Raw genomic sequence first — 12,622 nt, 5'->3', positions numbered from 1 at the left:
TTTATTTTACCATCACATTCCTGGTGCAAAGTGCCCACCATCTGTTTTCACACTAAGCCTGGGAAACAGCTTGATATTGTTGTGCCCACTTTGAGAGAAGATGGGAATGAGGAGAAATGAAATGGGAATTAAGCCAGGCTGTGGACTCTACTGAGATGAAGCTTTGCCCTTGACCTCCACAAACACCCATCGCCTTGGACAACCATTATCATAGTGGTTTCATAGTCCTAAAATTCATAGATTTTAGGACTCGAAGGGACCCCACTTGTAACTGATGCCAGCCTTCATGGGTGAGCGATCCAAAAACTGAGACTCAAACAAAAGTATCATATGCTCAGCATTACCCACTTTCATCTAAAAAATTAAGTGATTCACTCCCTGAGGCCATTTATAGATCTAAATCTATGATACCATAATTTAGATCATTTGTCTGAGGCCAAGTGAGGCATTTCTTGGATTCAGAGTTCCCTGAACTAGACATTCTACCTTCCACCCCAGTCTTCTTTCAAGCTATCCCAAATTCAGTTCAATTAAGCAAGTATTTACTAAGTACCTACTATGTTAAACGTGGTACTGAGACAACAAAGGCCCCAAAAAGGAAAAAAAAGACCCTCCTAGTCCTTTCCTTCCAGGAACTTGGCAGTGTATCAGGGGGAGGGGGAGAGGAAAGACAAAATTTACATAGATCATTAAATATGAAAGAATCACTAAATCCAAAATAATTTCAGAAGGAAAATATGAACATCCAAGGGAGTCAGTAGGTAAATCTCTTATCTTGAGTAGGAAGTAACCCTTGAACAGAACCATGAAGGGAGTTGGGATTCTAAGAGGAGGAGGTAAAAAGAGAGGACATTCTAGGCATGGAGGACAGCTGGTACCAGCCAAGGGCATGGAGGTGAGAAAATACCAAATCAGGGGAATATCAAGTAGGCTAGTTTGACTGGAAGATAGACTGTGTGAGAGGGTATAATGTGTAATCAAACTGGAAAGAAAGGCTGAAAGCAGATTCTAGAGGACTTTAAATGCCAAAGAGACAAGCTTGTTTTTTTTGCTGGAAGCAATAGAGAATCACCAAAATGTCACGAGCAGGGGAGCCACATCATTAGACCTATGCTTTAGGAATATCAACTTGGCAGATATAGAGAGGATGGATTAGATATGGGGGAAGCTGGATTGCAAAGAGACCAAGTAGGAGGCTATTGTAATGGTCCAGGTGAGAGGGGTTGGGGCTTGAACTAAGGTGGTGAGTATGTGATGGAGATAAATGGGAACCAGTGGGAGAGATGTTGTGAGATTACAACGGACAAGACTTGGCACCTATTTAGGAACAGCAGGTAAAGGAGGGTGAAGAGTCATGGATGACTCCTAGATTGTGAATGTGGGTGGCTGGAAGGATAATGGTGCCTTTGGTAGAAAAGGGAAGCTGAGAGGAGAGATGGGTCTAGGAGGAAATTTAAAATTCAAGATGCCAGATATCCAGCTGATAGTTGGTAATGCAAGATTGGTGTTCAGTTGGGAAGTGAGGTTGGATATATAAATTTGGAAGTCGTTTGCTTAGAGATGACAGTTGAACCTATGCAATCTGATGACATGATTAAAAAAGAGAATGTAGATAGAAAATAGTAAGAGTATCATGGATACCAAACAGCATATGGATGTTAATCCTGCAAAGAAGACTGAAAAGGATCAATCGGAGGAGATCCAGAAGAGCACAGGGGTCAGAAAAACCCAGGGAGAAGAGAATTTCCAGGAAGAGAGGGTAGACAGCAGTGTCAAATGCTGCAGAGGTTAAGAGAGATGAGAACTGAAAAAAGACCATAGGATTTAGCAAAAGAGAAATCTTTAGTGACTTTAAACAGAGTAGACTTATTGAGTGTTAGAGTCTGAAGTCAAATTGCCCTGGGTTGAGAAATGTGTGGGAGATAAGAAAATGAAGAACAACCTGTGTAGATGGGTTTTGTTTTGTCTCTGCTGGGAATTTTTTTTTTAATTTTAAACCCTTACCTTCTGCCTTAGAATAAATACTTAAGTATTAGTTTCAAGGTGGGAGATTGGTAAGGGCTAGGTAACTGGGGTTAAGTGACTTGACCAGGGTCGCATAACTAGGAAGTGTCTGAGGCCAGACTTGAACCAAGGAAGTAGATTTTAAGAGAGAGAAGATATTGGATGATAACTGAAGGGGGTGGTATAGTCAAATGAAAGTTTCTGGATTTTTCTAAATTTTATTTATTTTAGGATGGAGTTCTGGGCGTGTTTATAGGGGTCAGAGGAAAACCAGTAGATGTGGAGATGGAAAAATTAGGGAGCAAGAGGGAAAGTCTCTAAAGAAGATGTAAGGGGAGGGGATCAAGTGCTTACGTGAAGGGGAACCCCATGCCTGGAATTCATTGAAATGCAGGCTTCCACCCATGTGACCTTGAGCAAATCATGTCATTTTTCGGGGCTTTAATTTCTTGTAAAATGAAGGAGTGAAATGATCTTATAAGTCCCTTCCAGCACTAGAGTAGTAAATAATATTTTTTCAATCAGTAAACAATAGGAAAGTGGCCATCTTCATGAAATTAAATGATCAGTAAGTTTTTTTAATACATCCGATCTCAGTGTTTTGCGTGGAGAACAGAGGCTCACCTTGTAGACTTCAGTGGATTGTAATTTCTCAGAAATTGAGACAGAACAGAAATATGTCCAAATTCAAAGCTTCTGTCAGAGCTTGGAAAATTTAGAGCCTTCCCTGAGATGTCCTGAATAGTGAGTATCAAATTCCTGTTCCTTTGGAGGCATTGAGTGCATCTAAAGGTCAGAAGAAATGTAGAGATAGGTAAGGTTTGGATAAAAAGAAGCTTACTCTTCATTCAACATCAACACCATTAAAAGTGTGGTCACAACAAGGGCTCAAACTGTCTGATAATATCATCAGTGGCAACTGGTCAGTGAAAATGTTTTTTAATTGTGCCTTGAATGTGTTTATCAACCTCTTTTTGTGACATCAAAAAGACAGCAACAGAAACACATGGAGACAGTGTCCTCCAGGGAAAATATTAGTCATCTGTGAGTGAGCAGGCTTCGGCAGATGGTCAGCTGTTTTCCCGAAACCATTCCTTCTACCCACCATTCAGTGGCACTGCCAGAAAAAGAGAAGTGTTATCTTGACATTGAACATCTTTATAATAAAATCACTAATTGGTGTCTAATACCACAGGCTTTAGAGCTGGGGGAAAAAAGATCTCAACAGAAGCAGTTAAGTGGGTTGGCTGAGTCTCCATCATTAAAAATGACTTTTTAAAAAACAGTTAGTGCTGGATTGTATCGCTCGCCTCCCCTCTCTGCGCGATGTTGATTGCCGTGCAATTTTGAAGCACAGCCCTGTAAAGCTATTTTAAAATATTCAAATAAATCATCGCATTGCTGAGGCTACATTCCTATTTTTTCTCTTTACTGTCTCTAATTATAATATTTTGAATTACAGGTTTCCGGGACTTTTTTCCTCCCTCATATTTGGCAACTGTACAGCATCTGTCAAAACAAATTAGCACTTTGGGTCGTGGAAATATATTTTTTATGAAGGCAGCAAATATGTCAGTCTTGGACATAAGTGAAAATTCCCCTGGTTTTTTGTTGGTTTATTCCCTTCAGTTTCAGCCTCTGTAGCCAGAAGCTTTTTCTAAGAGCTATTTTCCCATTCCCCTTGGCAATGTTGAGAATATATACATATATACATATACAATGTATATATAAATATGTATACAAATACATAGGGACATACTTATATGTGTCAGGGTATATACTTTATTTTTCAAACAAATCTCCACCCTTGAATATGAATGTTTATACATATATGTAGATATGCATCTGTGTATAGACTCTGTTTTCCAAATAAGCTTTTTCCTTTTTTTCCGATCCCTAAATGTAACTGTATGTCCATACACATAGGTATAAGAAGCATATTTATAGAGATAAATACTAAGAATGTTTTAAGGTATCCTTCATGTGGCAACCATTCAAATAAATTCTGCCAGAAAAAGGTGCCAATGATAATATGTATCTGTATGTATGTGATCACATCCATTAGGTTTTATTGAGCATTACCAACTTTGAAGTTGTCTTTGCCCCAACTATGATGGGGAACCATTACCTGAAATTGACAAACAGAAATTGACAAAACAGCTACCCCAGGCTCTTAGGTTCTACCTATCCTTACCAATGATATTTGAAATTTGCCATTTTTAGATGATGTGTACAAAAACCTACAGGACTATTATGTCATAATATTACATGTCCCCAAATCTTCACAGTTAAGGATGGGATCCTTCTCTGTCCTCCCCATCCCATCACCACCACCAAGACAATTACAGCAGTAGTGAGAGACTAATGATTAACCTTTAAAATCAGACTGGCATTTCTTTTTTCTCCAAATCTAGAATTAATACGCATTTTTTAATCATTAGTGTAATGTTCAAGATGATACTTTTGTTCTTTTGGCTGTTGAACTGTTACGGCTGCTAGTAACCCCTCAAATTGTTTGCTGCGTTCAAGCATTCTTCCCTGAATAATTCATTAGGCATTATTATCCAAGCGTGGAACACCTCATTTAGCACTGGTGATCTTTTCCTTATGTGTAGCTGACAGGCAATCAAAGTTTTTATCAGTGCAGAAAATTTGCAATTCAGAAATGTAGTTGCCGCAATTAGTGGTTATCAGGTAGCACTGGAGGGACAGCTTCATAAAAAGAGAGAGTTGAGTGAGCTCAACTGATGTTAGCACAAAAGTAATGGGTAAAACTAACCAGCTGTTTCTAAATTTACCAAATGGAACATTCTCCTTTTCTCAGAGTGGAAGCTTTAATTAACTTCCCGTTATGTGTGGCTTCACAAAAGCAGAAGGGAGGAGGTGATGGCCTGTCCCCCATTCCTGGGCACTAAGTGGGATTTAGTAACTTTGTTCAGATTCCCTGGCCTTGTACAAACTATCTGTTATTTGGGAGCATGGGCATTTCTTCTTGCCCTCGAGAAGGAGAAGAAGGGGTGTCTGTCATAGGAGAAGTATGGGGCAGAGAAAAGAGTGCTAGATTTGGCATCAGAAGACTTGGCTCTGCCATCTACCACCTATGTGAATTAGAATGCATCGCTTACTCTCCCTGGACCTCAGTTTCCTCATCTGTAAAATGAAGGTGTTGGATTACATGACCTCTAAAGTCATTCTGCCTCTAAATCTATCATGCTGAGGAGTCTGGACTTCAAGACTCCCAAGCTGAGTACCTTGGTTTTCCCTGTCCTCACATCTCACTTTTCAGTTTCCTTGTGTAGAGTCTTTCTGAATTACTGTGTTAGTCCATGAGGACAGAGATTGTCTTTACTTTTGTTTGAACATGTTTTCCCAGTGCTTAGAACAATGCTTGGCACTTAGTAAGTGCTTAAAAAATACTTCTTTCCTTCCTCCCTCCCTCTCTTCTTTTCTTCCTTCCTATTTCCTTTCCTTTCTTCCCTCCATCTCTCTCCTTCCTTCCTTGCTTACTTCTCTCTCTTCTTCCTTCCTTTCTTTCTTCCTTCCTTTTTTGCTTCTTCCTAACCCCTCTCTTGGTGAGGATGTGGTTATCATTATGGGCAGACAAGGCTTATCAGTACCAAATCACAGTATCTCACATCTGGAAGGACCATGTGGTGTCCAACCAAGAATCTCTGGTGCAATATTCCAAACAAGTAGTGATGTATCTTCTTCTTGAAAACCTCCAGGTATAGGTAACCCAGCAAACTTGCCAGGCAACCTACTCCCCATTTGGACAGCTAAGAGTCTGTACCTTTTTCTTTAGATTAAGATGAAATCAATTCCTTTGACTTCTACCTTATTGCTCCTAGTTCTGCTCTCTGGGGCCAAGCAGAAATAGATTAATTCCTATTCTAAGAGAAGAGCTTTCAAATACTTTAAGATGGTTACCTTGTCTCTTCCTCAATCCACCCCAAGTCTAGGCTAAATACCACAGTTTGTTTTTTAGCAGATCCTTGCTTTTTATGATTTCAAGTCACCTTACCAAACTGATTAACCTTCTCTTAATGTGCCACAATTTTCCTATCATATTCCTAAAATAAAGTGCCCAGATTGAGCATAGGACTCTAGAGAGAGTCTGAGCAGAGCAGTGAAAGATTTTTTATCATCTCCCTCATTCTGGAATACAGAGAGACTATTGAGACTGCTCTCATTTTTCTTATCACATCCCCATTTCCCAATCCTGGGGCATCTAGGTGGCTCAGTAGACAGAGTGCCAGATCTAGAATAAGGAAAACTTATCTTTGTGAGTTCAAATCCAGTCTCAGGCACTGACTGTATGATCTTGGGCAAGTCACTTAACCCTATTTGCCTCAGTTTCCTCATTTGTAAAATGAGTTGGAGAAGGAAATGGCAAGCCACTGCAATATCTTTGCTAAGAAAACCCCAAATGGAGTCATGAAGACTTGGACACGACTGAAAACAACTGAACTACAACAAAACAATAACAACCTCATTTTCCTCATCTATGTCTTCAAAATGTAGATAATAATAACACCTCTCATACAGGGTTGTTGTGAGGATCAAATCAGATAAAACATACAAAAGTGTCTTATAAACAATAAAGCATTGTATAAATATCATCATCCTACTACAATGCTTCCTTCTAGAGACTCACTTGACTTTCCACAAAGACTCACCTCTAGCACTACCTTCTGTATGAATGAAACTTGACCTGATTTCCACATCTACCACTGTCCTCTCCCACTCCCAATCATATTGTATTGATTTTGTATATACTTATATTAGATGTGTTGCATTCTCTAATTGAATGTAAGCTCCTTGAGGGCAGATCCTATATTACTTTTGTTCTAGCACAATACTTGGTCCATAAAGAGTGCTTAATAAATGCTTATTGATCGATTGATTGTATCTTGGTTGGGAGACAACTGGACCACCACTATCGAGGCAGCATGACATGACAGAAAGGATGTCAAGAGATATTAATTCAAAGCCCTCTGACGCTCAATTGCCATGGAACTAACCATGGGCAAGTCACTTAACCACTCTGTACCTCAGGCAATTCTCTGAGATTATGTGTTATAGACTAGTTAAACACAAGAAGTTAAGTGGCTTAGTGGATATCGAGTTGGACCTGGAGTAAGTCCTGAATTCAAATTCTACCTCAGATATTTATTAACTCTGTCATCCTGGTTAAATCATTTAAAGCGCTGTCTATGCATATCTCATTTGTCCTTATAACAACTCTAAGAGGTAGATGTTTATTATTATCTCCATTATACAGATTAGGGAACTGAGGCTGAAAGAAGTTAAGTAATTTTTTCCCAAGATCAGACAGTTAAGTATTTGAGTCAAGATTTCAACTTTGACACATTCTATAAATCCTAGCTATTAGGATTATAATTCTTTACTTTCTAGTAGTGTTTTATACTATATGGAGCACTTTTGAATCATTTATTCTATTTATTTCCTAGCAAAAAATGGGTAAGCTACTTGCCCAAGGACACATAGAAAATCAATGGCAGAAAATGCTGGTCTTCTTCCTCAGTGATGTGTCCTCTATACCAAGCTACTTCCCTTTAGACAGAGCATGTCCTTGAAATTCATACAACTAAGATCAGAAAACGATTTCTGCAAATGCTATAAAACAAAATCTTTCCATGAGGAGTCTAGCCCTAATGGGCCAGAATAAACAACAATGAGTTTCCAAGGGGTTGCCTGGTTATTGTACAACTTCATTAGATTATAATTCTCATAGAGGCAATGTAGTAGAGTGGATAGAGACCCTAAACTGAGAGTTACAATGATCTTGATTGAAGTCCCACCTCAGACACAGTTGGGCAGTGTGAATGACCAGATTCTTAATGTCTTTATGTCCATAAGTTGCAGTGCAGATGGCAAAATGAAGGGGTAGTTTCTATACCATACATTTACTATTTCAATGAAATCACAAATTTTGGTCTAAAAAATGTCTAAGTCTCCCTGGGGAAGGAATAAAGGCAGAAACAGTTAATGGTAATTTGACATAGGCAGAGTATAGTACACAAGTAAGAGGGGCAGTTGATGGTAGGAGATCTAGGGTTAAAGTTTCATACTATTGGAGTGAATGTTGGTAAAAAAAAAAAAAGAAGCATGACGTTTGCCCTTCTCCACCAGAAGTATATTATTTTCATTTTAATTTTTTCTCAATTACATGTACTCAAAAGTTATTTAACATTCATTTTTAAAAATTTATTACAATTCTATCCCTCTCTCACCTCCTTCTTCCTGAGAAGGCAAGTAATTTGCTATAGATTATATATGTGCAGTAATCTGAAACATTTCTACATTAGTCACATTAAAAAAGAAAACACAGACCAAAAAAGAAAGAAAAAATTTTAAAGGATGTTTCAATATGCATTCAAATTCCCCCATTTCTTTCTCTGGAGATGGATAGCATTTTTCATCATAAGTCCTTCAGAATTGCCTGGGATTATTGAATTGTTGATAACAGTTAAGTCATTCACTATTAATTATCATATGATGTTGCTATTCCTGAATATAATGTTCTCCTGCTTCTACTAATTTCACTTTGCATCAGTTCATGTAAGTTTTCTCAGGGTTTCCTGAGAGCATCCTGCTCAACATTTCTGATAATACAATAGTATTCCATCACAATCATGTGTTCAATTTGTTCAGTCATTCCCCAACTGATGGCTACCCCCTCAATTTCCAATTCTTGGCCACCAGAAAAAGCTCGTAAATATGTTTGTGTATATAGGGTCTTTTCATTTTTATTTGTTCTCTTTGGAGTATTGCCTTAGTAGTGGTATTGCTGGATCAAAGGGGATGCACAATTTTATAACCCTTTGGGCATAGTTTCAAATTACTCTCCTAAACGGTCGGGTCAGTTCACAACTTCAATAATAGTGCATTATTGTCCCTATTTTTCCACATCCATAAGGGACAATATTTAACAAATATCTATCTTAAAACCATTTCCTTCCATTCCCTAGGGTGTCTTCTATGGGCATGAAATGTCCTATTTGCCAACTCATTCTCTTCCAACAGGAAAAAGAAAGAGGAGAAATAAAAGAGAGAAGAAATGGGAACAAAAATTTATTGAGCACCTACTATGTGCCAGGCACTTACAAATATCTCATCTGATGGGCTGTGAAACTATGTACTGAAGATTTAGATTTTAAAGGTATTTCTTATATTTGTTCTATCTGGAATCCTTGAATCTCATCACAGGCTCCAGAATGGGAAATGGCTACATAAAATTAGGTGAGTGGTTGAGGTAGAGGAAAATGGTACCCAAAATATGTTAATGGCATAATGGATAACTACCAAAGGGTGGCAAACAATTCACATGACCAGGATTGTTTTTCTAACTCCTACTCAAGCCCAATGATTGTGATTACTTGAAATCCAGGTAACTATTGTCTCCCACATACAACCCCAACCACCACCATGACCATACCACACTGCACTACGCAACACAATGGTTGGTACTTCAGGCTTCTATCAACTTCTAGACCTAAGGGATTCTGCTTTCCAATTTCTGGTTTCCAATTCAATAAACAATTGTTAACCTCCTGGTATATGTAGAGCACCAACCTAGGTATGAAGTTATTGTTGTTTTTTTCTTAATGACATAGCCCTTCTGCCTCAATGGGGACAAAGAAAAGCAAGGCATAGACTCAGAAGGAGACAATGAGATCAAAGCAGGTACATGCAAAATTCAAAGAAAAGTATGGAAGAATTAAAAAGAGATTTTTTTAAATCAATTAAGAGAGGCAGAGGAAAGATGGGGAAGAGAAATGAAAGAAATGCGAAGCAGAATTAGCCAAATGGAAAAATAGGTGAAAAAATCCAATGAAGAAAAGAGACACTTAGAAAAGAAAATTGACCAAATGGAAAAGGAGATTCAAGAGCTTACAGAAGAAAGTAATTCTTTAAAAATTAGAATCAGGCAAGTAGAAGATAATGACTTCATGAAATATCAAGAAATAGTAAAACCAAATCAAAATAATAAAAAATAGAGGGCAGCTGGGTAGCTCAGTGGAGTGAGAGTCAGGCCTAGAGACAGGAGGTCCTATTCAAACCCGGCCTCAGCCACTTCCCAGCTGTGTGACCCTGGGCAAGTCACTTGACCCCCATTGCCCACCCTTACCAATCTTCCACCTATGAGACAATACACCGAAGTACAAGGGTTAAAAATAATAATAATAATAATAAATAGAAAAAACATGAACCATCTCATTAAAAAAAATAAGTGACCTGGAAAACAGATGTAGGAGAGATAATTTAAAAATTATTGGACTACCTGAAAACTATGATTAAAAAAAACCTAGACATCATATTACAAGAAATCATCAAAGAAAAGTGCCCTGATATCCTTGAACAGAAAGATAAAACAGAAATTGAAAAAAAATCCACAGATCACCTCCTGAAATAAATCCCCAAATGATAACTCCTATATATAACCAAATTAAAAAGTTTCCATGCCAAGGAGAAAATACTGCAAATATCAAGAAGGAAATAATTTAAATAATAGGGAGTCCCAGTCAGGATTACTTAGGAGTTAGCAGCTTCACATTAAAGGATCAAAAGGCTTGGAATATGATTTTCCAGAAGGCAAAGGAACTAGGTTTATAACCCCAAATCACCTACCCAGTAAAAATGAAATATTCTTTCAGAAAGGGAAATAATCATTTAATAAAAATAAATATTTTCAAACATTCCTGATGAAAAAACCAGACTTAAGGAGAAATGTTGATAATCAAATGCAAGACTCAAGAGAAGTATAAAAAGGGAAAGAAGAAAGAAAAAATATAAAGGATTCAATAAGATCAAACTGCATGTATTCCTACATGGAAACATGATGTTGTAACTCTTAGAATTATCATTATTAGAGCACTTAGTCTATATAAATAGTCAAAAGGTAAGGGAGAAAGCTGATTAGAATGACATGATATGCAAAAAAATATCAAGGAGTGAAAAAGAAGATTGCACTGAGAGAAAAGGGAAGGGAATGGTAGAACACAGTAAATTATCTCACCCAAGAAGGCATTTTAAAAACTATTTTACTGGAGGGGAAGATGAGGGTGTTGATGGGAAAAACTTAAACTTTACTTTCATTGGAATTGGCTCAGAAAGGGGAAAACAACCATACTCATCTGGGTATAGAATCCTAAAATCCTACTTTACCCTATAGAGAAGTAGGAGGGGAATAAGACAAGGGGGTGCTGTAACAGAAGGGAGAGGGAAGTGGGATTAAATTCAAAACACTGGTGAGAAGGGAACAGAGTGAAAGGAGAGAGAAAGAGCAGTATGAAAATGGGAAATAAGGTGGAGACTAATAGACAGTTGGTAACTTACCCATAGAATGGAAGCAGATAAGAAAAACAATCACTAATTTCATTAGAGAGGATGTCAATGAGGAGACAACATATCAAAATGTATGAGCTATAGCCAAAGCAGTAAATAGGGAAATTTTTTTATCTCTAAATGCTTATATCAATATAATTGGGAAAAAGCAGATTGATGAATTGGGCTTGCAACTAAAATAACTAATAAAAAAACAAATTAGAAATCCCCAAATAAAGAATAAACTGGAAATTCTAAAGGAGACATTAATAAAATGTGAAAGCAAAAGAACCATTGAACTAATAAGTAAGACTAGGAATTGGTTTTATGGAGGGAAAAAAATGGAATATTGGTTGATTTGATTTTAAAAAGGAAAAAATAAAATTACCAGTATCAAAAATGAAATGGGTAAATTCACCAACAATGAAGAGGAAATTAAAGCAATGATTAGGAGCTATTTTGTCTAATTATATGCCAATAAATCTGACAATCTAAGTGAAATGAATAAATATTTTAAAAAATGTAAATTTTCCAGATTAACAAAAGAGGAACTAGAATACTTAAATAATCCTATCTCAGAAAAAGAAATTGAGCAAACCATCAATGAATTTCCTAAGAAAAAATGTCCAGGGCCAGATGGATTCACAAGTGAAGTCTTTCAACCATTTAATGAACAATTAATTTCAATATTCTATAAACTATTTGAGAAAACAAGCAAAGAAGATGTCCAGTCCTAGCAAATTCTTTTTATAATACAAATATAGTATTGATACCTAAGCCAAAAGACCAAAAACATAGAAAGAAAATGATATGCTAATTTCATTAAATAATATAGATGCAAAAATTTTACATAAAATACTAGCAAGGAGACTACGGCAACATATCACAAGGGTCATTCCCTATGACCAGGTGGGATTTATACCAAGAATACAGGAGTGATTTAGTATTAGGAAAATGTCAGCATAATTAACCATATCAATAACCAAACAAACAGATGATTATCTCAATAGATGCAGAAAAAGCCTTAGACAAAATAAAACATCCATTCCTATTAAAAATACTAGAAAACATGGAAATAAATGGACCATTCCTTAAAATAATAAGTAATATCAATCTAAAATCATCAGCAAGTATCATCTGCAATGGGGATAAGTTAGAAGCCTTTCTAATAAGATCAGGGATGAAACAAGGTTGCCCATCATCACCACTAATAGGTCTGTATACCAAATGTGGGGGGGGGGGGGAGAACCTACCTGTACAAAAAATATTT

This window comes from Gracilinanus agilis, chromosome 6 (assembly GCF_016433145.1).
Source record: "Gracilinanus agilis isolate LMUSP501 chromosome 6, AgileGrace, whole genome shotgun sequence".
NCBI lineage: Eukaryota > Metazoa > Chordata > Mammalia > Didelphimorphia > Didelphidae > Gracilinanus > Gracilinanus agilis.
This window is presented reverse-complemented; position numbering follows the sequence as displayed.